The sequence below is a fragment of the Macaca thibetana genome, chromosome 10, assembly GCF_024542745.1.
Source record: "Macaca thibetana thibetana isolate TM-01 chromosome 10, ASM2454274v1, whole genome shotgun sequence".
Lineage (NCBI taxonomy): Eukaryota > Metazoa > Chordata > Mammalia > Primates > Cercopithecidae > Macaca > Macaca thibetana.
Window position 1 is genome coordinate 96,253,234 of NC_065587.1, and position 24,540 is coordinate 96,277,773.

Consider the following 24,540-nt stretch of genomic DNA (forward strand, 5'->3'; position numbering starts at 1 on the left):
CTAATGAAAATCCATTTCATGTGCTAAAAACCAGAGCAGATCGAAGTAAAAGCTGTTACAAATAGCCTGTAAGTATCAAGTTTGGGAACACCAGGAAAAATTCCAAAAAAGGTAATCAATTCATGAAACTTACAGATGAACAAGTGAATATTTCAGAATTCTTCTCAATACTAAGTATCAACATGACCTTATCAATATTTGCATTACTAATCATACAATAAGAACCTGACTTCTGACTATTCTAAGGTATAAATGTGTACTTTACCTTAAATAGGAAAATGTGTCATGTATCCATTTTGAGATTCATTACAAGATTCACAGAAGAGAAAACTGATAGCCCTGTATCGATTAAAACATTTTTTTTTTTTTTTGAGATGGAGTTTTGCTCTTGTTGCCTGGGCTGGGGTGAAATGACAAGATCTTGGCTCACTGCAACCTCCACCTCCCAGGTTCAAGTGATTCTCCTGCCTCAGTTTCCTGAGTAGCTGGGATTACAGGTGTCTGCCACCATGCTGGGTTAATTTTTTGTTGTTGTTGTTACTGTATTTTTAGTAGAGATGGGGTTTCACCATGTTGGCCAGGCTGGTCTTGAACTCCTGACCTCAGATGATCCACCCACCTCAGCCTCCCAAGAGATGGAATCTCACTATGTTGCCCAGGTTGGCCTAGAACTCCCAGGCTCAAGTGATTCTTCCACCTCAGGTTGGGGAGTGACAATAGGGTGCACATCCAGATGAGGGTAATTTTTGTAACAAAGGGAGTTAGGAAACTTACTATCAGAGAAACCTCAAGGCCCAGAAGGTTTCACTGGCATATTTTACCAACTTATTAAAAAAAGAACGTAATTAATTCCTAATGTCACAAGCAGTAAATTACTGAAAACTGCTAAAAACATGAAATTCACTTGGACATGGCTTAATATGTGTATACACATACTCACATAATTATGAGCCAGATTTACTCAAAACACTTTCAGTGTTCTCTAGACCTCATAAAGCTATCCTTTGAGAGAAAATAAACCTATTAGGCAATTGCAAATTAAAACCACAATGAGCAATCACTGCATATCAACTTAAGATGGTAAAAATAAGATTGACCATACAAGTATTCACAAGAATGTCAACCAAAACTCTCATACCGTGCTGATGGAAATGTAAAATAAACAGTTTGGCACTTCCTTCAAAAGTTATATACCTACCATAGATCCCAGCTGTTCCATTCCCAGATATCTACTCAAGAGAAATGAAGGCCTATGTCCACACAAAAACTTGTACACAAATGTTCATAGTAGCTCTATTTGCATTAGCCCCAAACTGGAAGAACCCAAATGGCAATCAACAGACAAATGGATGAACAAATTTTGACCCAGGTATACAACAGTGTATTAATCAATGACAAAATGGAATCTCCTATTGATACATGCAACACTGGATGAATTTCATAACAACTATGTGAAGTAAAAGAAGCCACAATAATCTCCACCCCATGAAAATAGTCCACATGTTGTCATATCATATATCATATATATGACTTTCTAGAAAATGCAAACTAAGCTTAAATGGAAAATCAGCATGTTGCCTAAATACTGGGCAGGGTCATGAATTACAAGGCGACACGAGAAAACTTTTGGGGGTATGGATATTTCAGTATCTTGGTGGCAATGAAGATGGTTTATTAGGTATGTGCATCTCAAAACTAACTGGATTTTATACTTTAAATATTTAATTTACTATAATTAAGCATTGATAAAAAATTAAGCTGATTATATCGGCACTTGCCTAATAGGTTTATTTTGCAACACTAGAGACTGGGATTGAATTCTAAATTGTGCCACAACTTCTGTTTATACTTTTACAAACATGAATGACTATTTTACATATCCTCTGAATTGTGTGAGTTGACTTTATATCCACATTTAAAAAATATTTTATCCCAGTGACTGATTTACAAATACACATGTCAATCAAGAACTAATCGATAAAATACTACTTTAGAAGTTAAAGCAACTGATAAACTTTAATTTTAACCACAAATATTTTTTATAAAAAAATTGCATTAACCCTTATTACCTTGAATGTGGTATAAATCATAATCAGGATCTTGATTCTTCCTTTCCTGTCACTGCTGCCACTTCCAGGGAAATGCCTATAAAAGCAAATGAAATTATATGATTGCGTGTCAGGGCTTTCAGCTAGATTGTGTAGGGAACTCCTCTCCATGCTCCCTATAAATACAGCAATCTATACCCATTTTAAATAAAGACTTTAAAAGTCTTAGAAAGGACACAAGTTTGCTAGGTAGCAGAGTGTAGGAATTGCCTATAGTCCCAACCAAGACAAAGTTTTAGCCACATATTAATATTCTGCAATTACTTGCTAATTTTTTTTCTCCAGCAAATTCTTATCTTTAGAATTAAAGAAAATTCAGTCACAATCCACGTTCACTGAATACTAAAAATACTATTATTAAAACCATTGAAAAACCCTTATATACATCAGTTTTAATAACTCAATATTTCAGCCAGGCGTGGTGGCTCACGCCTGTAATCCCAGCACTTTGGGAGGCTGAGGCGGGCAGATCATGAAGTCAGGAGATCGAGACCATCCTGGCTAACACGGTGAAACCCCATCTCTACTAAAAATACAAAAAATTAGCTGGGCGTGGTGGCAGGTGCCTGTCGTCCCTGCTACTAGGGAGGCTGGAGGCTGAGGCAGGAAAATGAATGGCGTGAACCCGGGAAGCAGAGCTTGCAGTGAGAACACGCCAATGCACTCCAGCCTGGGCGACAGAGCGAGACTCCGTCTCAAAACAAAACACAAAACAAAACAAAACAAAAAACTCAATATTCCAGAGTAGAGATGGTATAATTTTTGGCAATTTCAATGATGAGATACGTTGCTTTTTTTTTCCTCCTCATAAATCTCTTTTATTAACAAGAGGACAAAGCATACCTTTCTGCATAAAGCTTTGCCCACAATTAGGACAGGTAATTTGAAGCGGACTTTTGTGGCCAGATACAAAAGAGTGCATACTGGGTAATGTCTCTCATTTGAAGGTCAAAATAGGCAAACAAAATCCTTGTTATTGAATATCTAGGCTGGGAGTAGTGGCTCATGCCTGCAATTCTACTACTTTGGGAGGCCGAGGCAAGCAAATCATCTGAGGTCAGGAGTTCAAGACCAGCATGGCCAACATGGTGAGACCACGTCTCTACTAAAAATACAAAAATGTAGCTGGGTATGGTGGCACATACCTGTAGTTCCAGCTACTTGGGAGGCTGAGGCAGGAGAATGGCATGAACCCCAGAGGCGGAGCTTGGAGTGAACAGAGATTGTGCCACTGCACTCCAGCCTGGGTGACAGAGCAAGACTGTCTCAAAAGAAAAAAAAAAAAAAAAAAAAAAAAAAAAAAAGCCGAAAAGCCAGGCACGGTGGCTCATGCCTGTAATCCAGCACTTTGGGAGGCTGAGGTGGGTGGATTATGAGGTCAGGAGATCAAGACCATCCTCACTAACTTAGTGAAACTCTGTCTCTACTAAAAATACAAAAGATTAGCCAGGCATGGTGGCAGGCGCCTATAGTCCCAGCTACTTGGAAGGCTGAGGCAGGAGAATGGCGTGAACCCGGGAGGTGGAGCTTACAGTGAGCCAAGATTGCACCACTGCACTCCAGCCTGGGTGACAGAGTGAGACTCCATCTCAAAAAAAAAAAAAAAAAAAAAAAAAAAAAAACCAACTAAAAACGTTAATGTAAGGTAGTAAACTAAATAAGGAATAAATTTTTGTGACAATTGACAGCAGATTAGAATGACTATAGTTAACAACAATGCATTGTACATTCCAAATTAGTTAGAAGACAGAACTTGAAATCATAAATAGTCAAGGTTATAGACACCCCAGCTACTCTGACTTGATCATACCACAGATGATACATACAACAAATATCACAGTTACCCTATAAATATGTACAAATGTATGAATTAAAAAGGTTAAATCCAAAAAAAGTCTTGGAAGTTGCAGAAACATAGGCTGTAGCAACTATACGTATTTTCTTCCTTTCCTGTTATGAATGTGTTTGTATGCAGATTATGTATTTGCATATATTAACTATTCCCTTCTTTTGTGCAATATTTTACAGAAGTTTTATTGGAGGTTTCTTTTCCATTTGTCCATTAGACTAGAGATTACTCAAATAGGCTAGGATTGAATTTGAAGAGTACGTGATACGCCTCATGACTAGTCAGTCTCCCAGAGACAGGTGTGGCTGTTGGAACACTACATCTCCTCATTTTGAGTAGATGGTAAAAAGTGATTTATCTGTAGGAAGTTGCACTTTGTTGGATGGAACAGTTGTGTTGTACAGAAAGTCACATGTGCAGGGAAGGGTGTGTATATTTCCTGAGTAGCCAAAGAGGGTAGCCGTGGCTAGCCATCAAAGCTGATGTCTCTCAGCTGCAAACCCATCCTCTGGGTTTGTGTTGAAGCTTGCGCTCTGCACAGCAACTGGCTTTGTGTGAGTCTCTGCCACAAGAACACACTATGTGGAGACAACAGGCCAGAGAAGGCAGAGGGATCTGTGCCTTCTTTTGGTCTCCTTGTCTGCACCCTAATCCCATCAAGGTCACTCCTTGGTACCCTCATTCTGCCTGGTGAAGGAAGGCCCTCCAATAACAAGATATGCATCTGGTTGGCAATGCCTCTGACACTACCGACAGCTTCACTATGCCCCAAAGCCGCCAGTGCCAGCCACACAGTATCCCACCTCCAAAGTCAAAAGGAGAGTGGGTGCAGTGGCAGCCATGGCCTAGAGTTGTTCCTCAGACACCTTAGTATTCTAGTTTTTTGGAAGAGGCCAGGGCAGGTGGATCATTTGAGGTCAGAAGTATGAGTTCAGCCTGGCCAACATGGTGAAACCCAGTCTCTACTAAAAATATAAAACTTATCTGGGCATGGTGGCACTCACCTGTAATCCCACCTACTCAGGAGGCTGAGGCAGGAGAATCACTTGGACCTGGGAGACGAAGGTTGCCCTGAGCTGAGATTGCACCACTGCACTCTAGCCTGCGCAACAAAGTGAGAGTTTGTTTCAAAACAAAACAAAAAATAATAATACTTCTATGGTTTCTTGCAGCTCTCCCAAAATACACTTACATACATAAAAGCTCATTCACATGCATGCACACACTCATGTTATTACAGTGCTTCCTCCCTCCCCAGCAATTCATTCCAGATGCCATTACATGGTGCTAAGTGTGGCAGGTGGTTGCCCTGGGAAGCACAGCAGGATGAGAAGGTTCAGGAGGAGCAGAAGTTGCCAAGGCCCTGGACAGACAGAGGCAGATGAGGGGCAGGCAAGGTGGTAACAGCCCACCAAGGAATGTCCCATGTGAGTAAAGGACACGGGTCAAGCAGCGGGAGGCTCAATGGTGGCACTAGTACACAAGACAAACACTGGGGAAATGATGGAATAAATCAACAGGCTGAGAATATCTGAGTGGTATGGTTCTATGAAATAAAGAATTATAAATAGGAAAAGAAACAAACAAACAAAAACAAGCCCTGGATGTTAAGAACAGAAGTGAAGATACAGGTATGAGCTTTTGGCCTTCAACCTGTGTAAGAACACAGATGAATACAGATGTAAACGTGCGCATGCACATGATGATTTTCCTTACTGTGCTGACTGTATTGTGGTTACACAGGCCAATGTCCTTGTTTATAAAAATTACACATGGAAGTAGCTGAGAGATAGGGCATTGTGCTGGCAACTTACTGTCAAATAGTACAGGAAAAAGTTTATTGCACCATGTACATGGATGCTTTCTGGCGGCTTTCTGTTAGCTTGAAATTGTTTCAAACTGTAACTGATTTTACAACAAAAATTTTAAAGAATTACAATATTATTTATCTCTTCTATATCAAGCTTTTCTCTTGTAGTCTATCTTACAGGTATTTCCATATGAATATAAACAGAGCCATCACTTTGTGTTTACTGGCAACATGAATGGAATTTCCAGAATGGAACTATAGGTTAATTATCTTTTTTATAAAGCAGCAATGGGTTAAAGAATACATGCATCTTGAAAATAACAGATATCATCAAAGTACCATCCACAAGATAGTTATAGTCTATATGCACATAAACAACGTCTTAACCTGACTTTTTTTCCAAACCCTTTGCTAAGACTGAGCATAAGCAAAATTTACCGTCTGCCAACCTGCTAGGTGTCAAACATTTTAATTCTTAGATTTTTAGCTCCACTTCTTTAACTAGATTGAGAATTTCTTGAGTCTCTTCTCATTTATTTTGTGGATTGCTTCTTTTAAAAATATATACAGATGGGTTCTTCCTTTGTTGCCCAGGCTGGGTTCAAACTCCTGAGGGCAAGCAATCCTCCCATCTTGGCCCCTCAATGCACTGGGATTACTGGTGTAAGCCACCGTGCCCAGCCTGGATTCATTCTTTGTAAATCGAACCCTTTGTCATCTTCTTGCAAATAGCCTACTCTTTCTCTTACATGGCATTTGACACATTTTAGCAGGTTTTGCCATACAAAACATTTAGATTTTTGGTCAAATGTGTGCATAGAATACATTTAAAGAAACTGAAGTGGTTTTTTTTTTCCCATCTGCTTTTAATCTAAAGTCTTATTATATCTGAATTTTAACATTTCTTGAAGTAATGTTAGATTATAAATGTTTGGATTTTATTCATTTTCTAAATGATTCTGACTGGTTTTCTACATATATAATCATATAACCTGCAAAAGATGATGTGCCCTTTACTTTCTAATTATTTACAAGTAATCTGCACTGGTTTAAACATCTAGGAAACTGATGAGTACCTGGGGGGAATGTGTATCTTTTTCCTATGAACTGTGCTTTTAGTGGTTCACTATTAGACAATAATGGGTTGGCATTTGCAATAATATGATTGCAACCAATTATATTAAGGATTTCTGTTGCTTTTTCATGAGATACCCAGATGATACATTATTTCTAGTTAGTTCAATAATATGAGAAAATGAATTAAGATTTTTTATAAAATTATCCTGTTTCTGGATAAATCCTAAACCTGAAATTCACTGTAGAATATACATTTTTATTTTTTAAAGACAGAATCTTGCTCTTTTGCCCAGGCTGGAGTGCAATGGTGTAATCCTAGCTCACTTCAGCCTCCAATTCCTGAACCCAAGTGACCCTCTTGCCTCAGCTTCCTGAGTAGCTGAGGTGACCGACATGCACCACCACACCTGTCTAATTTTTGTATTTTTTATAGAGGTGGAATATTGCTATGTTGTCCAGGCTGGTCTCTAACTCCTTGGCTCCAGCAATCCACATGCCACAGGCTGCCAAAGTGCTGAGACTACAGGCATAAGTCATCACACTGAGCCAGAAGATATTTTTTGAACTCATGTGAAAGCACAGTTAAAAGCCCCACGATGCCAGGATCTGCAACAGTGAAAATTCAGATAGAACACAACTGACAACTGGCTCTCATCCTCTGCAAGAGGTTAAGCCCAGAGACATCAACTATTTTTCAACAATGTAAAATTGTGTTTCATAGATTAAAATTTTTGGGCCCCACATATCACCTACAGACAGGTTAAAGCCCTTAAAGGAACATATAAGCTACAAATCCCTTAATATACAAACTAGTGCCAGGCACGGTGCTGCATGCTTGTAATTCTAGCACTTTGGGAGGCCAAGTTGAGTGGATTACTTAAGCCCATGAGTTGATTTCTGAAAAAGGTTTTATGGTAAGTAAATGGAGAAGGAATGGTCTTTTCAACAGATGCTGCTGGTACATCACGTGCAAAATGATGACTTTAAACTGTTACCTCACAATATGTGCAAAAAATAACTCACAGTGGATCTTACCCTAAACATAACAGATCAAACTATAAATTTCAGGAAGAAAATCTGAGTTTAAACATTTGTGACCTTAGGTTGGAAAAAGATTCTCTAGATACAACACCAAGAGCATAGTAATAAAAGGAAAACTTGAAAAACTGAATTTCACCAAAGCAAAAGCTTTTGAGCTATAAGGGATACCACCAAGAATATGAAACAACTAGCCAGACAGCACCAATATGTGCAGAATCTTACTTCTGATAAAAGACTTGCATCCAGAACATATCGAGGACTCCTATAACTTGTAAAAGAAGAAGAACACAGTTTTTAAATGGGCAGACACTTATATAGACCTGTCACACACAATGAAAGTAAAACAAAATAAAATCTTCATGCCTTTGGGTTAGGCAATGGTTTCTTAAATAGGAAGTCAAGGCTGGATGCGGTGGCTCACGCCTGTAATCCCAGCACTTTGGGAGGCCAAGGCAGGTGGATCATGATGTTAGGAGATCGAGACTATCCTGGCTAATACAGTGAAACCCCATCTCTACTAAAAATACAAAAATTTAGCTGGGCACGGTGGCACTTGCCTGTAGTCCCAGACACTCGGGAGGCTGAGGCAGGAGAATTGCTTGAACCCAGAAGGCGGAGGTTGCAGTGAGCCAAGATCACGCCACTGCACTCCAGCCTGGGCGACAGAGTGAAATCCGTCTCAAAAAAAAAAAAAAAAAAAAAAAAAAGCGAAGTCAAAGGCACAAGTGCCAAGAGAATAATCTGGTTTCTCTCAAAATTAAAAACTTTTCTGCCTCAAAACGATACTACCAAGAAAGAGAGAAGACAAGTTATGTATTAAAAATAATGTAGAATTATTAGAATTGGAGAAAATATTCCCAAATCCTACACCACAGCTTGCATGAAAGAGTGACATCCTGTCTCACACACACATTTTTTTTTAATCATCAATCAATTAGGGACTTATATCGAGACCATGTAAAACACTCTTCTGACTCAATAATAAAAAGATATACCCAATTTTAAAATGGGAAGAGGATTTAAATAGACATTACTCCAAAAAATATATGTAAATGACCAATAAGCACACTGAAAGATAACACAAACCTGTAAGCCAAGCACTTTGGGAAGCCTAGGCAGGTGGATTGCTTGAGCCCAGGAGTTTGACACCAGTCTGGGCAACGCTGAGGAAACCCCATCTCTCAAAAAAAAAAAAAAAAAAAAAAAATTCAAAAATTAGCCAGGTATGATGGTGCACACCTGTAGTCCCAGCTTCTCAAGACCTGAGGCAGGGGGATCACCTGAGCCAGGAGGGTTGAGGCTGCACTGAGCCCAGATCTTGCCACTGGACTCTAACCTGAGTGACAGAGTGAGACCCTGTTTAAAAAAGAAAAAGGGAAAGGTAACACAACATCAATAGTCACTGGAGAAATATAAAACAAAAGAAAAAAATACCAAAATGAGATACCACTTCAAACCTATTACAATGGCTAACATCAAGAAGACAGTAAGTTGGCAGCGATGTGGAGAATCTGAACGCTCATAATGCGCTGCTGGAATATAAAATGGTACAGCCACCTGGGAAAACAACTGGTCAGCTTCTTAAAAGTTCAGTGCAAATGTACCCTATTCCTGGTAATTATACTCCTAGGTATACATACAAGAGATATTCAGGTATATGTCCAGACAAAAACTTGCTCAAGTATGGTCTCTGCAGCATTATTCATAACAGCAAAAAATGAAAACAACAGAATCATCAAGTGATGTTGAGATAAACAGGTGGTATGTACATAGAATACTTAATGCTCAGCAATAAAAAGGAGCTACTGATACATGCAACAAGCCCAATGAGCCTGGGGTGAATTATGCTCAGTGAAAAAAAAACTAATTTCAATAGAAACACACTATATATTCAATTTCTGTATCATAATTCAGAGACAGGGGTAATAAAAGCATCCTAAAATTAGATTGTGATGATGGTTGTAAAATCATTTTTAAAAAATTTTAAGACTGTAAATTTACTATCAGTGAATTAAATACTTCAGATGGGTGAATTTCATGGTGCATCAATTATACCTCAATAAAGCTGCTAAAAATTAATCTTTTCACTACAATGAGAATAAAACAAAGGTTAACAGAAAACAAAATGTGTGTGTTCATGTGCATGAACACCCAAACCTGTGCCCAAAAACACCATGCCTATTCAGTGACATGAGGTCAATTAATCCTACTCAGAATGCTTGGAAGTGGGGGCAGATCTACGATCTTACATAGAAAACAAGTAGCTGATCTGAAAACAAAAAACAAGTCTCTACTTTCTCAGCTCAATGAACTCTTCTTGGTTTATATAAATATCTAAGGATAATAAATGAAATCCCGACTGTGTTCTGCAAAATCCATTTCAGGGTTGCAAGATCACAATTCTCATACATGGGTGATTTTAAAATTACTTAATACTACAGCACCCTACTCACATGTTTAGGGTGTTATCAAAAGGAAAGGATCCAGTTTCAGCTTTCTACTTATGGTAGCCAATTTTCCCAGCACCATTTAATTAAATAGGGAATCCTTTCCCCATTTCTTGTTTCTCTCAGTTTGTCAAAGATCAAATGGCTGTAATTATTTCTGAAGGTTCCATTGGTCTATATCCCATGCTGTTTTGGTTACTGTAGCCTGGTATAGTTTGAAGCCCTGTCCTATCAAAGCTGACTGGTCTTGTAGCATCTTCTCATACGGTACAGGCACCTCTGTGGGGTTTTGTAAAGCTTTCCCTGGGGCAGGTGAAAAGCAGATAAATGTCATTAAATTGTAAGATTAAAAAACAAAACCATCACTACCTTATTGTGGCTTAATAAAGACATACATGATCTTTGTAATATGTGATTTTAAAATTACTTAATACTACAGCCCCCATACTGGGTATATACCCAAGGAATACTATAACATTTAAGGGACTAAGCTGGAATCCATCATTCTTAGCAAACATCACAAGAACAGAAAACCGAACACCGCATGTTCTCACTCATAGGTGGGAACTGTAGATATGGACTCAGGAAGGGGAACATTTCATGGGGAAAATTACTTAATACTACAGCACCCTATTCACATGTAAGAAGTTCTAAACCTGACGCCGATCCAAAGGGCCAAAATGAAAAGTACACTAAATATATGACTTTTAAAACCACACAAAAGGAGAGAAAATGTCTGATTTCTTGCATTATTGTCTTTAAGATGGTCCTACTGTGGCGTATTTCTTGGGTTCCTCCTAACTAGAAATGGAAAAAGTAAGGTTATTCCTCATCCATTCAGTTTGTGAAAATGTGTGTTATATGACTGTTAAGTCAATGGCATAACATTAGAAAACTCTATTATATCATGTATCTTTTATAAAATTGCCTTTAAGATAGCAAAAGCAGAAATCGTCCTCAACTCTTTTTTCTGAGTGTTGCCATTTCTACAGCTTCTACACTCATCTGATTCGCCTGGGTTGTAGACTTCATTTTATGCATCTCTGCAACCTTTTCTTCTTCTTCAACACCTGTAACAAATATTAAGGTGCATATCTATTCTCTTAGCATTTATTTGGCTTTTAATAAAAATAGTATTTCCTGTATTCCAATATTTGTGATCTGTTTTACAAACAAAACATAAGTAAAATGAGGTGGCCCACACTTATAATCCCACCACTTTGGGAGGCTGAAGTAGAATTGCTTGAGCCCAGGATTTTAAGACCAGCTTGAGCAACATAGAAACAACCTATCCCTACATAAAAAGATAAATAAAATCTGGTGTGGTGGTGCGTATCTGTAGTCCTCGCTACTCTGGAGGTTGAAACAAGAGGATTGCTTGAGTCCAGGAATTTAAGGTTACAATGAGCTATAATTATACCACTACACTCCAGCCTGGGTCACAGAAAGAGACCCTGTGTTTAAAAAAAAAAAAAAAAAAAAAGCAGGGGGAAGATTTTAAAGGGAGCTTTAAAAATAAAAACCTAACATAAGAGTAATTTATTGGCTATAACCTTAAATATGGGAAGACTATCATCAAGAAAAAAATTCTAGGCTTACAAAGTCCAGCACAACAACCACTAGACACGCGTGACACTTGAAATGTGGCCAGTCCAAATTCAGATGTTCTGTAAGTGAACAACAGACACTGACTTTTGAAAACTCAGCACAAAAAGTATTCCAAATATCCCATCAATAATTTCTATATTGATTACACATTGAAATATTTTAAAGTATTGCCACTAAAATGATTTTCACTTGTTTCCCTGTATATTATAATATTATAACTAGAAAGCTGTAAATCATGTGAATGACTCACATTATATTTAGTTCTATTCAATAGCACTTCACTAAATCCCAGAGAAGGGCTCAGAATTCTCCTGAAGAATTTCCACAACTTCCTCATGAACCTATTGATCATGTTTCAGAAGAACACTATTGCAAACAAATAAAAGGTACTTGAGAATTAGGTACAAAAACCATTCTTCATGGTATCAAATTAGTAGCAATGTAAACAAATTACAAATACCAATAGACCGGGACTACAACTCGCAACGAGAACAACTCCCCTAATGCTTAGTTCTAATCAATGGAGAACCATGTATAACCATGGAGCACAGGAAGGGGAGAGCAAGCACAGCTGCCCACGAGACTGTGGGATTTGTGGGTCAGAGGGCAGGTGATACACATACAATCAAAATAGCATTATTAGTATAAAGACACATACAGTCACGGACTTCACATTTCTCAAAATTATAATATTGGCAAAATTTAAAAAATAGGTTACTACCATAAAGCTTGGAAGATTGTATCACAGGTGGTGAGGGGAGGGTTACAGTGGCAAGGATAGTTTTTTTAAGAAACTAAAAATGCTACACAGAATAGGAATTGGCAAAAAATGCTACACAGAATAGGAATTGGCAAATAGTGAATTGGCAAAATTTTTAATACACTAGTAATCTGCTCAATTTATCACGAATTGAATCTAATCTGACAACAGAAATTTAAGTTTAAACCTTAGTGGCATACAGACATCTGTGGGAGATACTGTAGGTTCATTCCAGACCACCACAATCAAGGAAGTATAAAGTGAAGTTACACAAATGTCTTCGTTTCCCAATGCATTTAAAAGTTATGTTGAATCTTTCTTTCACAAAAGATCTCTGGGAGGTATGATGCTATTGGATACCATTTTATACACAGTGGAACTTCTTTCCAAATCGGAGTCAATCCTACAAAAGCCTGCCTTTGCTTTATGAAGTAAATTTATGGAATATTCTAAATCTTTTGTCATTTCAACAATATTCACGACATTTTCACAAGGAGTAGATTTCATTTCAGAGACCCCTTTCTTTGCTCACTGTAAGAAGCAACTCCTTACCTGTTCACATTTGATCATGAAACTGCAGCAGTTCAGACCCCTCTGCAGGCTCCACTCTTTTCTTTTGAGACAGAATTTCACTCTTGTTGCCCAGGTTGGAGTGCAATGATAGGATCTCGGCTCATTACAACCTCCACCCACTGGGTTCAAGTGATTCTCCTGCCCCAGCCTCAAAAGTAGCTGGGATTACAGGTATGCACCACCATGCCTGGCTAATTTTGTATTTTTAGTAGAGACGGGCTTTCTCCATGTTGGTCAGGCTGGTCTCAAACTCCCAACCTCAGGTGATCCACCCACCTCGGCCTCCCAAACTGCTGGAATTATAAGCATGAGCCACTGTGTCCAGCCAGCAGGCTCCACTTCTAATTCTAGTTCACTTGCTATTTCCACCACATCTGCAGTTCTTTCCTCCACTAAAATCTTGAACCCCTTAAACTCACCAATGAAAGATGGAATCAACTTTTTCCAGTCCTGTTAATGATATTTTGTTCTCTTCCCGTGAATCAAAAATGTTCTTAATGACACCTAGAACAGTAAATCTTTCCCAGAAGGTTTCTGATTTACTTTGCCCAGATCCTTCAGAGGAATCACTATCTCTGGCAGCTATGGCCTTACAAAATGTATTTCTTTCTTTTTTTGAGACGGAGTCTTGCTCTGTTGCCAGGCTGGAGTGCAGTGGTGCGATCTCGGCTCTCTGGAACCTCCGCCTCCCTAGTTCAAGCGATTCTCCTGCCTCAGACACCCAAGTAACTGGGATTACAGGCGCACACCACCACACCCAGTTAATTTTTGTGTTTTTAGTAAAGATGGGGTTTCACCATGTTGACCAGGCTGGTCTCGATCTCCTGACCTCGTGATCTGCCTGCCTTGGCCTCCCAAATTGCTGGGATTACAGGTATGAGACACTGCGCCTGGCCTACAAAATATGCTTCCTAAAGAATAAAACTTGTAGGCTGAGTGCAGTGGCTCACACCTGTAATCCCAAGCACCGAAGAAGGCCAAGGTGAGCCGACTGCTTGAGCCCAGAAGTTTGAAACCAGCCTAGGCAACATGAAAACAAAACATCTCTACAAAAAAACCCCACAAAAATTAGCCAGGCATGCTGGTGCACCACCTGTGGTCCCAGCTATTCAGCAGGCTGAAGTGGGAGGATCACCTGAGCCTGAGAAGATTGAGGCTGCAGTGAACTGTGATTGTGCCACTACACTCAAGCCTGAGCAACAGTGAGATGACTTTCTCAAAATAGAAAAAAATAATAATCATAAGACTTGAAATTACTCCTAGATCCATGGGCTGCAGAATGGATGTTGCATTAGCAGGCATGAAAACGACATTCATGTCTTTGTACACCTCCTTCAGGGCTCTGAGGGACTGGGTGCAGTGTTAATGAGCAGTAATATTTTGAAAAGAACTTTTTTTTTCTGGGCAGTCGGTCTCAAAAGTAGGCTTAAAATATTCAGTGAACAATGCTATAAAGAGATGTGCCGTCATCCAGGCTTTATTGTGCCACTGATAAGAGCACATGCAGAGCAGATTTAGCATAGCTAAGGGCACTAGAATTTTTGGAATAGTAAATGAGCAATGGCTTCAATTAAAGTCACCAGCTGCATTAGCCCCTAACAAGAGTCTCAGCCTGTCCTTTGAAGCCTTGAAGCCAGTAATAGAATTTTCTCTAGCTAGCAGTCCTAGATGGCATGTAAGGCTGTTTTGCCTACATTAAAAATCTGTTTTTTGAGTGTAGCCATCTTCATGAATTATCTTAGAGAGATCTTCTGAAGAACTCGCGGTTCTTACACCAGGCACTTGCTGCTTCACTTTGCACTTTTATATTACAGAGACTGTGTCTTTCTTTAAACCTCATGTGCCAACCTCTGCTAGCTTTCAGCTTTTCTTTTGCAGCTTACTCACTTCCTCTCGGCCATCATTGAATTGAAGATTTAGGGCCTTGTTCTGGATTAAGCTTTGACTTACTGGAATGTTGTGGCTGGTTTGATCTTCTCTCCAGACCAAAGTTTCTCTATCAGCAATAAGGCTGTTTTGCTTTTTTATCATCTGTGGGTTCACTGGAGCAGCACTTCTCATTTCCTTTGATAACTTTTCCTGGGCATTCACCACCTGGCAAACTGGCCTAGCTTTCAGCTGCCAAAACGTCTTCCTCACTAAGCTTCATCATTTTTATCTTTTGATTTAAAGTGAGCAGACTGCAACTCTCTTTTACACGAACACTTAGAGGCCACTGGAGGGCTATTAACTGGCCTCATTTCAATATTGTGTCTCAGGGACTAGGGAGGCCTTAGGAGAGGAAGCGATGGGAAACCACCTGATTGGTGGAGCAATCAGAGCACACAACATTTGCCAATGAGGTTTGCCATCTTATATGGGTGCGTTCATGGAGTCCAAAACAAATTCAACAGTTACATCGAAGCTCACTGATCTCAGGTCACCTGAGGTCACATATAATAATCATGAAAAAGTCTGAAATATTCTAAGAGTAACCAAATGTGACACCAAGAACCAAAGTGAGCACGTGTTGTTGGAAAAATGGCACCACAGACTTGCTTGACACAAGATTGCCACGAATCTTCAATTTGTAAAAACTGCAGTATCTGCAGGGCTCAAAAACATGAGTTATGCCTGTATGTATTCTGTACCTATAGATGCCCTGCCTTTTTTTGTTCCCTTTCAGTGTTTTTAAGAAAATGCTGCATCACTCAGTTAACATGAAACCTACCGATAGTGTTAGGTTACATACAGATATGAAACCTGTCATACTGTGAAAGGCCATAAGTATTAACAGCCTATAGTAAATACTGTGTTCCAATGTCAAATAAGCTCACTGCTCTAAATGAGGATTACAAAACCCACTGAAGATTCAGATAAGGTGATTCCACTCAGTGAGTTCAGAACTGTTTAATTCTGTACCATGCTTAAACTCATTTGCACAGTGAATTTCTTGTTTTCAGTTCACCATCTTTATCTAGAACTCCTTATCTGAGTAAGAACTTTTAATCTATTCACAATTTCCCGACCTTCATTACTTTCTCTCTAATGTGTCTCATCAATCCAGAGGGAAGCCAAGCAAGGAGCCCCAGCACAATAAACACCTGCCATTTTCCTCAATTCTTCAGTATCTACCCTGACATATTACCACCTCAGTGATTCCTTTTGAGCATTGTGAAATGTCTTCATAAACATTTCAGAAAATCATTCATAGTTTAGGCTGTGCACAGTGGTTCACACCTGTAATCCCAGCACTTTGAGAGGCCAAGGTGAGTGGATCATTTGAAGTCAGGAGTTCAATACCAGCTTGACCAACATGGTGAAACCCCATCTCTACTAAAAATACAAAAGAAAAACAAAATTAGCTGGGTGTGGTGCCATGTGCCTGTAATCCCAGCTACTCAGGAGGCTGAGGCAGGGGATTTGCTTGAACTCAGGAAACAGAGGTTGCAGTGAGCTGAGACCTCACCACTGCACTCCAGCCTAGACAACAGAATGAGACTCCATCTCAAAAAAAAAAAAAAAATATATATATATATATATATATGTACACACACATACACACACACAGTTTAAACTTCTTTCTGCTTTAGAAGAAAATATGACTAGTCTTATCTATAAAAATTTAGGTTTAAAATTAATGAAATAAAAATGATAAAAATACAATGCTTACAATATTTTACAAAGTCTATTTGAAAATACTTTCTGGTATTGAAAAAAATTGTGTCCTCTGTCCTTCAGTTCTTCTTTATAATCTGTGATGCAGGTCACTTTCACCTTAAACTTGGTCAGTTCTTTAAACTACAATAAGAACAGCAAACATTATATTAAAGGCAGACATTTAAAAGCACCATTTCTGCTAGATGAATTAAAAAATCTAACACAAGCCTCGGCAGAAAGCCTCATGCCGGAAGTCCCAGCACTTTGGGAGGCTGAGGCGGGTGGAGCACGAGGTCAGGAGATCGAGACCACGGTGAAACCTGTCTCTACTAAAAATACAAAAAATTAGCTGGGCGTGGTGGCGGGCACCTGTAGTCCCAGCTACTCAGAAGGCTGAGGCAGGAGAATGGTGTAAACCGCGTGGAGCCTGCAGAGCTCAGCTGCACTCCAGGCCTGGGCAACAGAGGCATGACTCCATCTCAAAAAAAAAAAAAAAAGAAAAGCAAAATACATAATAAAGTGAGAAAGAAAGAAAGGCCGAGGTCTCATGCCTGTAATGCTACTCTTGACTCAGAGTGAGTTGAGATCATGCCTGTAGTCCCAGCTAGGCTGAGGCAGGAGAATGGTGTAAACCCAGGAGGCGGAGCCTGCAGTGAGCCGAGATCATGCCACTGCACTCCAGCCTGGGCAACAGAGCGCGACTCCATCTCAAAAAAAAAAAAAAAGCAAAATAATAATAATAATAAATAAATAAATAAATAAAGGCCAGATGTGGTGACTCATGCCTGTAATCCCAGCTACTTGGGAGGCTGAGTCAGGAGAATTGCTTGAACCTGGGAGGCAGAGGTTGCAGTGAGTCGAGATCATGCCAATGCACTCTAGCCTGGGTGACAGTGCAAGATTCTGTCTCCAAAAAAAAAAAAAAAAAAAAATCTAATACCATTTTTTAAGTTATCACTCTTTCTAAATAGATTTCTGCCTGATTTTAAACAAAAGACAACACAAAATTTATAAGAAAAAAATGCAGAAATCCCTTGTAATCTATTATAGGTCAGATTCTCAAGCAGGCTTGCTAGAGACCACTGTCAATAACAGCACCCAGGAATGGGAGGCAGGCATGGATGAACAGGCAAAGTGCTGAACAGGATGCAGCTGCACCAAGGACCAATAGCAGGCTCTGAAATTGAGGCAATAATTAATAGCCTACCAACCAAAAAAAGTCCAGGACTAGATGGATTCACAGTCAAATTCTAACAGAGGTACGAGGAGTTGGTACCATTCCTTCTGAAACTAATCCAATCAATAGAAAAAGAGGGTATCCTTCCTAACTCATTTTATGAGGCCAACATCATCCTGATACCAAAGCCTGACAGAGATACAACCAAAAAAGAGAATTTTAGACCAATATCTCTGATGAACATCGATGTAAAAATCCTCAATAAAATACTGGCAAACCGAATCCAGCAGCACATCAAAAAGCTTATCCACCATGATCAAGTGGGCTTCATCCCTGGGATGCAAGGCTGGTTCAACATACGCAAATCAAAAACATAATCCAACATATAAACAGAACCAAAGACAAAAACCACATGATTATCTCAATAGATGCAGAAAAGGCCTTTGACAAAATTCAACAGCCTTTCATGTTAAAAACTCTCAATAAATTCGGTATTGATGAAACGTATTTCAAAATAATAAGAGCTATTTGTGACAAACCCACAGCCTATATCATACTGAATAGGCAAAAACTGGAAGCATTCCCTTTGAAAACTGGCACAAGACAGGGATGCCCTCTCTCACCACTCCTATTCAACATAGTGTTGGAAGTTCTGGCTAGAGCAATCAGGCAAGAGAAAGAAATAAAGGGTATTCAGTTAGGAAAAGAAGAAGTCAAATTGCCCCTGTTTGCAGATGACATGATTGTATATTTAGAAAACCCCATTACAGCCCAAAACCTCATTAAGCTGATAAGCAACTTCAGCAAAGTCTCAGGACACAAAATCAATGTGTAAAAATCACAAGCATTCTTATACACCAGCAACAGACAAACAGAGAGCCAAATCATGAATGAACTCCCCATTCACAATAGCTTCAAAGAGAATAAAATACCTAGGAATCCAGCCTACAAGGATGTGAAGGACCTCTTCAAGGAGAACTACAAGCCACTGCTCAGTGAAATAAAAGAGGACACAAACAAATGGAAGAACACACCATGTTCATGGATAGGAAGAATCAATATTGTGAAAATGGCCATACTGCCCAGGTAATTTATAGATTCAATGCCATTCCCATTAAGCTATCAATGACGTTCTTCACAGAATTGGAAAAAAAACTGCTCTAAAGTTCATATGGAACCAAAAAAGAGCCCGCATTTCCAAGGCAATCCTAAGCCCAAAGAACAAAGCTGGAGGCATCATGACTTCAAACTATACTACAAGACTACAGTAACCAGAACAGCATGGTACTGGTACCAAAACAGAGATATAGACCAATGGAACAGAACAGAGCCCTCAGAAATAATACCACACATCTACAGCCATATGATCTTTGACAAACCTGAGAGAAACAAGAAATTGGGAAAGGATTCCCTATTTAATAAATGGTGCTGGGAAAATTGGCTAGCCATAAGTAGAAAGCTGAAACTGGATCCTTTCCTTACTCCTTATATGAAAATTTATTCAAGATGGATTAGAGACTTAAATGTGAGACTTAAAACCTTAAAAACCCTAGAAGAAAACCTAGGTAATACCATTCAGGACATAGGCATGGGCAAGGACTTTATGTCTAAAACACCAAAAGCAACGGCAGCAAAAGCCAAAATTGACAAATGGGATCTCATTAAACTAAAGAGCTTCTGCACAGCAAAAGAAACTACCATCAGAGTGAACAGGCAACCTACAGAATGGGAGAAAATTTTTGCAATCTACTCATTTGACAAAGGGCTAATATCCAGAACCTACAAAGAACTCAATCAAATTTACAAGAAAAAAACAAACAACCCAATCAAAAAGTAGGCAAAGGATATGAACAGACACTTCTCAAAAGAAGACATTTATGCAGTCAACAGACACATGAAAAAATGCTCATCGTCACTTGCCATTAGAGAAATGCAAATCAAAACCACAATGAGATACCATCTCACACCAGTAAGAATGGCAATCATTAAAAAATCAGGAAACAACAGGTGCTGGAGAGGATGTGGAGAAATAGGAACACTTTTACACTGTTGGTGGGACTGTAAACTAGTTCAACCATTGTGGAAACCAGTGTGGCGATTCCTCAAGGATCTAGAACTAGAAATACCATATGACCTAGCCATCCCATTACTGTGTATATACCCAAAGGATTATAAGTCATGCTGCTATAAAGACACATGCACATGTATGTTTATTGCGGCACTATTCACAATAGCAAAGACTTGGAATCAACCCAAATGTCCATCAGTGACAGACTGGATTAAGAAAATGTGGCACATATACACCATGGAATACTATGCAGCCATAAAAAAGGATGAGTTTGTGTCCTTCGTAGGGACATGGATGCAGCTGGAAACCATAATTCTCAGCAAACTATTGGAAGAACAGAAAACCAAATACCGCATGTTCTCACTCACAGGTGGGAAATGAACAATGAGATCACTTGGACACAGGAAGGGGAGCATCTCACACCGGGTCCTATTGTGGCGAGGGGATGGGGGGAGGGATAGCTTTAGGAGATACACCTAATGTAAATGACGAGTTAATGGGTGCAGCACACCAACATGGCACATGTGTATATATGTATCAAACCTGCACGTTGTGCACATGTACCCTAGAACTTACAGTATAATAATAAAATAAATAAGTACATAATTAGTTGTATAAATAAAAAATAAAAATAAAAAAAAGAAAACAACCATTGAGAGTCAATATTCCAAACACTCAAAATCCACTAAAATTTGCTTTCTAATAATGTTCGTAATATCCCAGCAAATGTTACCATGTGACTTTTCCAGAAATCTTGAAAAAGGGTATCTTAGTATAATAAACATACTCCACTGATTGGTGTTAAAATTAAAGAGCATCGTAGCATAATTTTCTGCAAATTACCATATCCTTTGTCTATTTAAATGTGTTAATGTATATCTGACTGACCCATAAATATGCATCACTTATTTTAGGCATAGAGAAGCCATTTATGGAATTAAATAATTACATAATAATTACATATATTTTGTTTTGGTTTTAAAATTTGTCTCAGTAAAACTATTTTTGCTCATCTAGAATTTAACTCATTACACAATGAAGACCGTTGAAGCTTGTTTTTACCAAAATTTTTACTTTTTACCAAATAGCCTATTTTCTCAGTATCACTTGTTGAAAACTATAAGCTTTCCACTATTTGTTTTTGATTTGTACAATAATTGCCCTCTAATTTTTTAAATGGAGATTATTTCTGCATAATATTGCTTTAAAATGTTATCTTCAGTAACTAATTTAGCAGTTAGTGAGGGGATCAGAAATCTTTTGAGCTATAATAAAGCCATGGTAGAGAACTTCTGACCTGCAGGTGGCCCGACAGTTGCCCCAGAGTGAAGAATGATGGGCCACGGTAATTTCCTTCCATTGCACTTACATGACATGTGCTGTGACTACTCTCCTGTAAGGAACTATTATTTACTTACCTTGCAGTAAATGAGGGTACATTCTTGCTTCACTATCCGCACTCTTAAAACGATCCTGTTAACAATGGCAATGTTTGTGAAAGAGTAAAGCAAGATTCATGTACTATCCACAGATTAGCTAAAGGACGTCTACTAGCCAAGAAAGAGATAAAGTCAGCCTGGATCTGTTTAGCACTCAAGCCAGTGAAGCGCTCACTTCAAGCCAGTGAAGAGCTCAGCAGTTTCTACACCTTTACTTATAGTGTGTAATATACAAGTAGAAATAGGAGAAGAAATAGTCTTACTAATGCTGAGGAGGAAGAAATAAAGGCTGAGAATAGTGGAATGACTATGCCAAAGATGAGGGAACTGTAAAGAAATTCTAAGGAAGTGACTGGGTCTTACGTGGCCCTATGGTACTCTTTGCAGAGATCAATATTTTAAAAAATGATTTTATTATCAACAGAACCGCATTTCATCTCCAAATTTTTATTTAACATTTACAGTCACAAAGTTTGGCTGATTTTATGATATCAAGGAAGAAACAAGTCATTCATAAAACAACAATAGATTAATAACAAACCATTCTGAAATTTCTTTAGGGAGATAATTTTATAAAGTTTTAAAAACTTTTTTTTAATGCCCTAATAAGAAAACAAAAAAGATGGTCAAGCACAGTTGCTCAAGCCTATAATCTGAGCACTTTGGGAGACTGAGGCAGGAAGGTCACTTGAACCCAAGAGGTCAAGGCTGCACTGAGCTATGAGCATGCCACTGCCCTCCATTCGGAAAGAGTCAGATCCTGTCTCAAAAAAATGAAAGAAAAAAAAAAAGCACCCACAAACTATGTCACACAGAGCTGTGAGTTTAAGCACCACCTAATACTTTTCAACCACTTAAGAGGAGGATAATGCATAGCTCCTCCTGCTTAAAATGTTTACATTTAATATGTCAGAAAATACCTAAGGCCGTGCATGGTGGCTCATACCTGTAATCTCAACACTTTGGGAAGCCAAGGCAGGACAACTGCTTGAGCCCAGGAGTTTAAGACAAACCTGGGCAACATAAAGAAACCCTGTTTCTATTAAAAAAGCTTAAAAATTAGCTAGGCCAGGATCAGTGGCTCATGCCTGTAATCCCAGGACTTTGAAAGGCAGAGGCGGAACTGACTGAGCTCAAGAGTTAGAGACCAGCCTGGGCAGTATATTAAGACCTCATCCCCATTAAAAAGCAAAACAAAGCAGCCAGATGTGATAGGACATGCCTACGGTCCCCGCTACTCCGAGGCAGAGGTGGGAAGACTTGAACCCAGGATGTCCAGGCTGCAGTGAGCCATGATAACACCACTGCATTTCAATCTGGACAATAGAATAAGACCCTTTCTCAAAAAAAAAAAAAAAAAAAAAAAAATAGAAAATACCTAAGCCTGATACTTTTTATAATAAATACTAGTTCCAGCCATATACCTATAAAAATATAAATTAATTGTATAACTGCCATGATAGTAATATAAAAATACAAAACTATATAATCAGTACTCAATACTTCACTGTAATTATGCAGATGATAGGCTTTTTTTAAAGTAAAGAGGTGGCCAGGTGCAGTGGTTCTCACCTTCAATCCTAGCCATTTGGGAGGCCAAGGCAGACAGATCACTTGAGCTCAGGAGTTCAAGACAAGCCTTGCCAACATTTTGAAACCCCATCTTTAGCAAAAATACAAAAATTAGCTGAGTACGGTGGTGCATGTCTGCAGTTCCAGCTACCAGAAGGCTGTCAGGAGAATCACTTGAGCCTGGGAGGTGGAGGTTGCAGTGAGCTAAGATCGCACCACTGCACTCCACCCTGGGTGACACAGTGAGACTCCATCTAAACACACACACACACACACACACACACACACACACACACACACATAAACAGCTAACACTAAACAATTTAGAAAGAGGTGGTTAACGCAATAGTGAATGTGTAAGCGGAAGAAATATAGATACACAATAGTAAAAATGCCATCATGACCCCCAATTCCGGAAATCTACATACAGATACAACAAAACTCCAGTACCATACTCTACTATACAAACTCATTCTGAGTAATCACAAATATTAGATATAATTTCAAAGTTAACACCTGCAAAACAAATGATTGCCTAAAATAATGGTAGAAAATTATTTGAGATTCAATGTAAAAATTAAACACTCTGAAGCATGGTAATAAAATGTGATTTGAAAGGCAAAACTACTATTCAAGAAAAGAAAAACTACTCCTTAAAAGTAAACAAAAAAAACCCATAAAATTATATCTTCTACAAAAACAAATCAACTTTATCTACAGCCTAGTTCTACCCAACTATGGAATGTCAGAAGAGAAGGTCTCACCATGGACTCAAGAGCTGACATGAGGAATGTCACCACCATCCTGCTGAGGACTCCTCATCTTCAATGGCCAGGGTGGACATTGTTACTTGGGCTATGATCTTTGTGCAAGACAAGTAATAAGAAAGTGAGTGGTAAAAATCTGGTGTTCCAATCCCACATTCAGAGTTCTGAGGATCTCCCACTGGCTGTCTAATTTACTGTGTGTTTTTTTTTTTTTTTCCTATGAGAAAAAACAAGACTCAAAAACTAAGTATGTGATTTGCCTAAAACTCTCATCACATAGAGAATCTATTCCATAACTTTGTATCTAGTGTTATTTCAATAAAATTGGGTTAATCTCACACCCAAAATAAATGCAGATGGCACTCAGAATCAGTGAAATTTCTCCCAAGGAGGAGGAGGAGGAGAGATAGATGGACTATCACAGACCAACGTGGGACAGAGCTGCCAAGCTCCCTCTCTCCCTTGCACATCCTGACACAGCGAAGGGTGGGTGCAGTGGACTGAGGCTGGGGGGAGACACGCTTCCCTTCTTACTGAGAAAACAGATCACAGGCATCCAGAAACAAGTAAGATGATTTATATTACAGCACAAAACGTTTTGTAAT

General features: G+C 38.9%; 1 long non-coding RNA gene across 1 annotated transcript in view; it reads right to left on the reverse strand.

Moving 5' to 3' along the window:
- LOC126929283 (uncharacterized) overlaps nucleotides 1–9,065 on the reverse strand; it is a 31,657-nt gene extending 22,592 nt beyond the window's left edge. The window contains exons 1-3 of the long non-coding RNA XR_007717126.1: nucleotides 8,972–9,065; nucleotides 4,962–5,059; nucleotides 2,070–2,145 (exon numbers count right to left, since the gene is read on the reverse strand). This is a non-coding gene — a long non-coding RNA (uncharacterized LOC126929283). The remainder of the gene's footprint in view (nucleotides 1–2,069; nucleotides 2,146–4,961; nucleotides 5,060–8,971) is intronic.
- Between the last annotated feature and the right edge of the window lie 15,475 nt (nucleotides 9,066–24,540).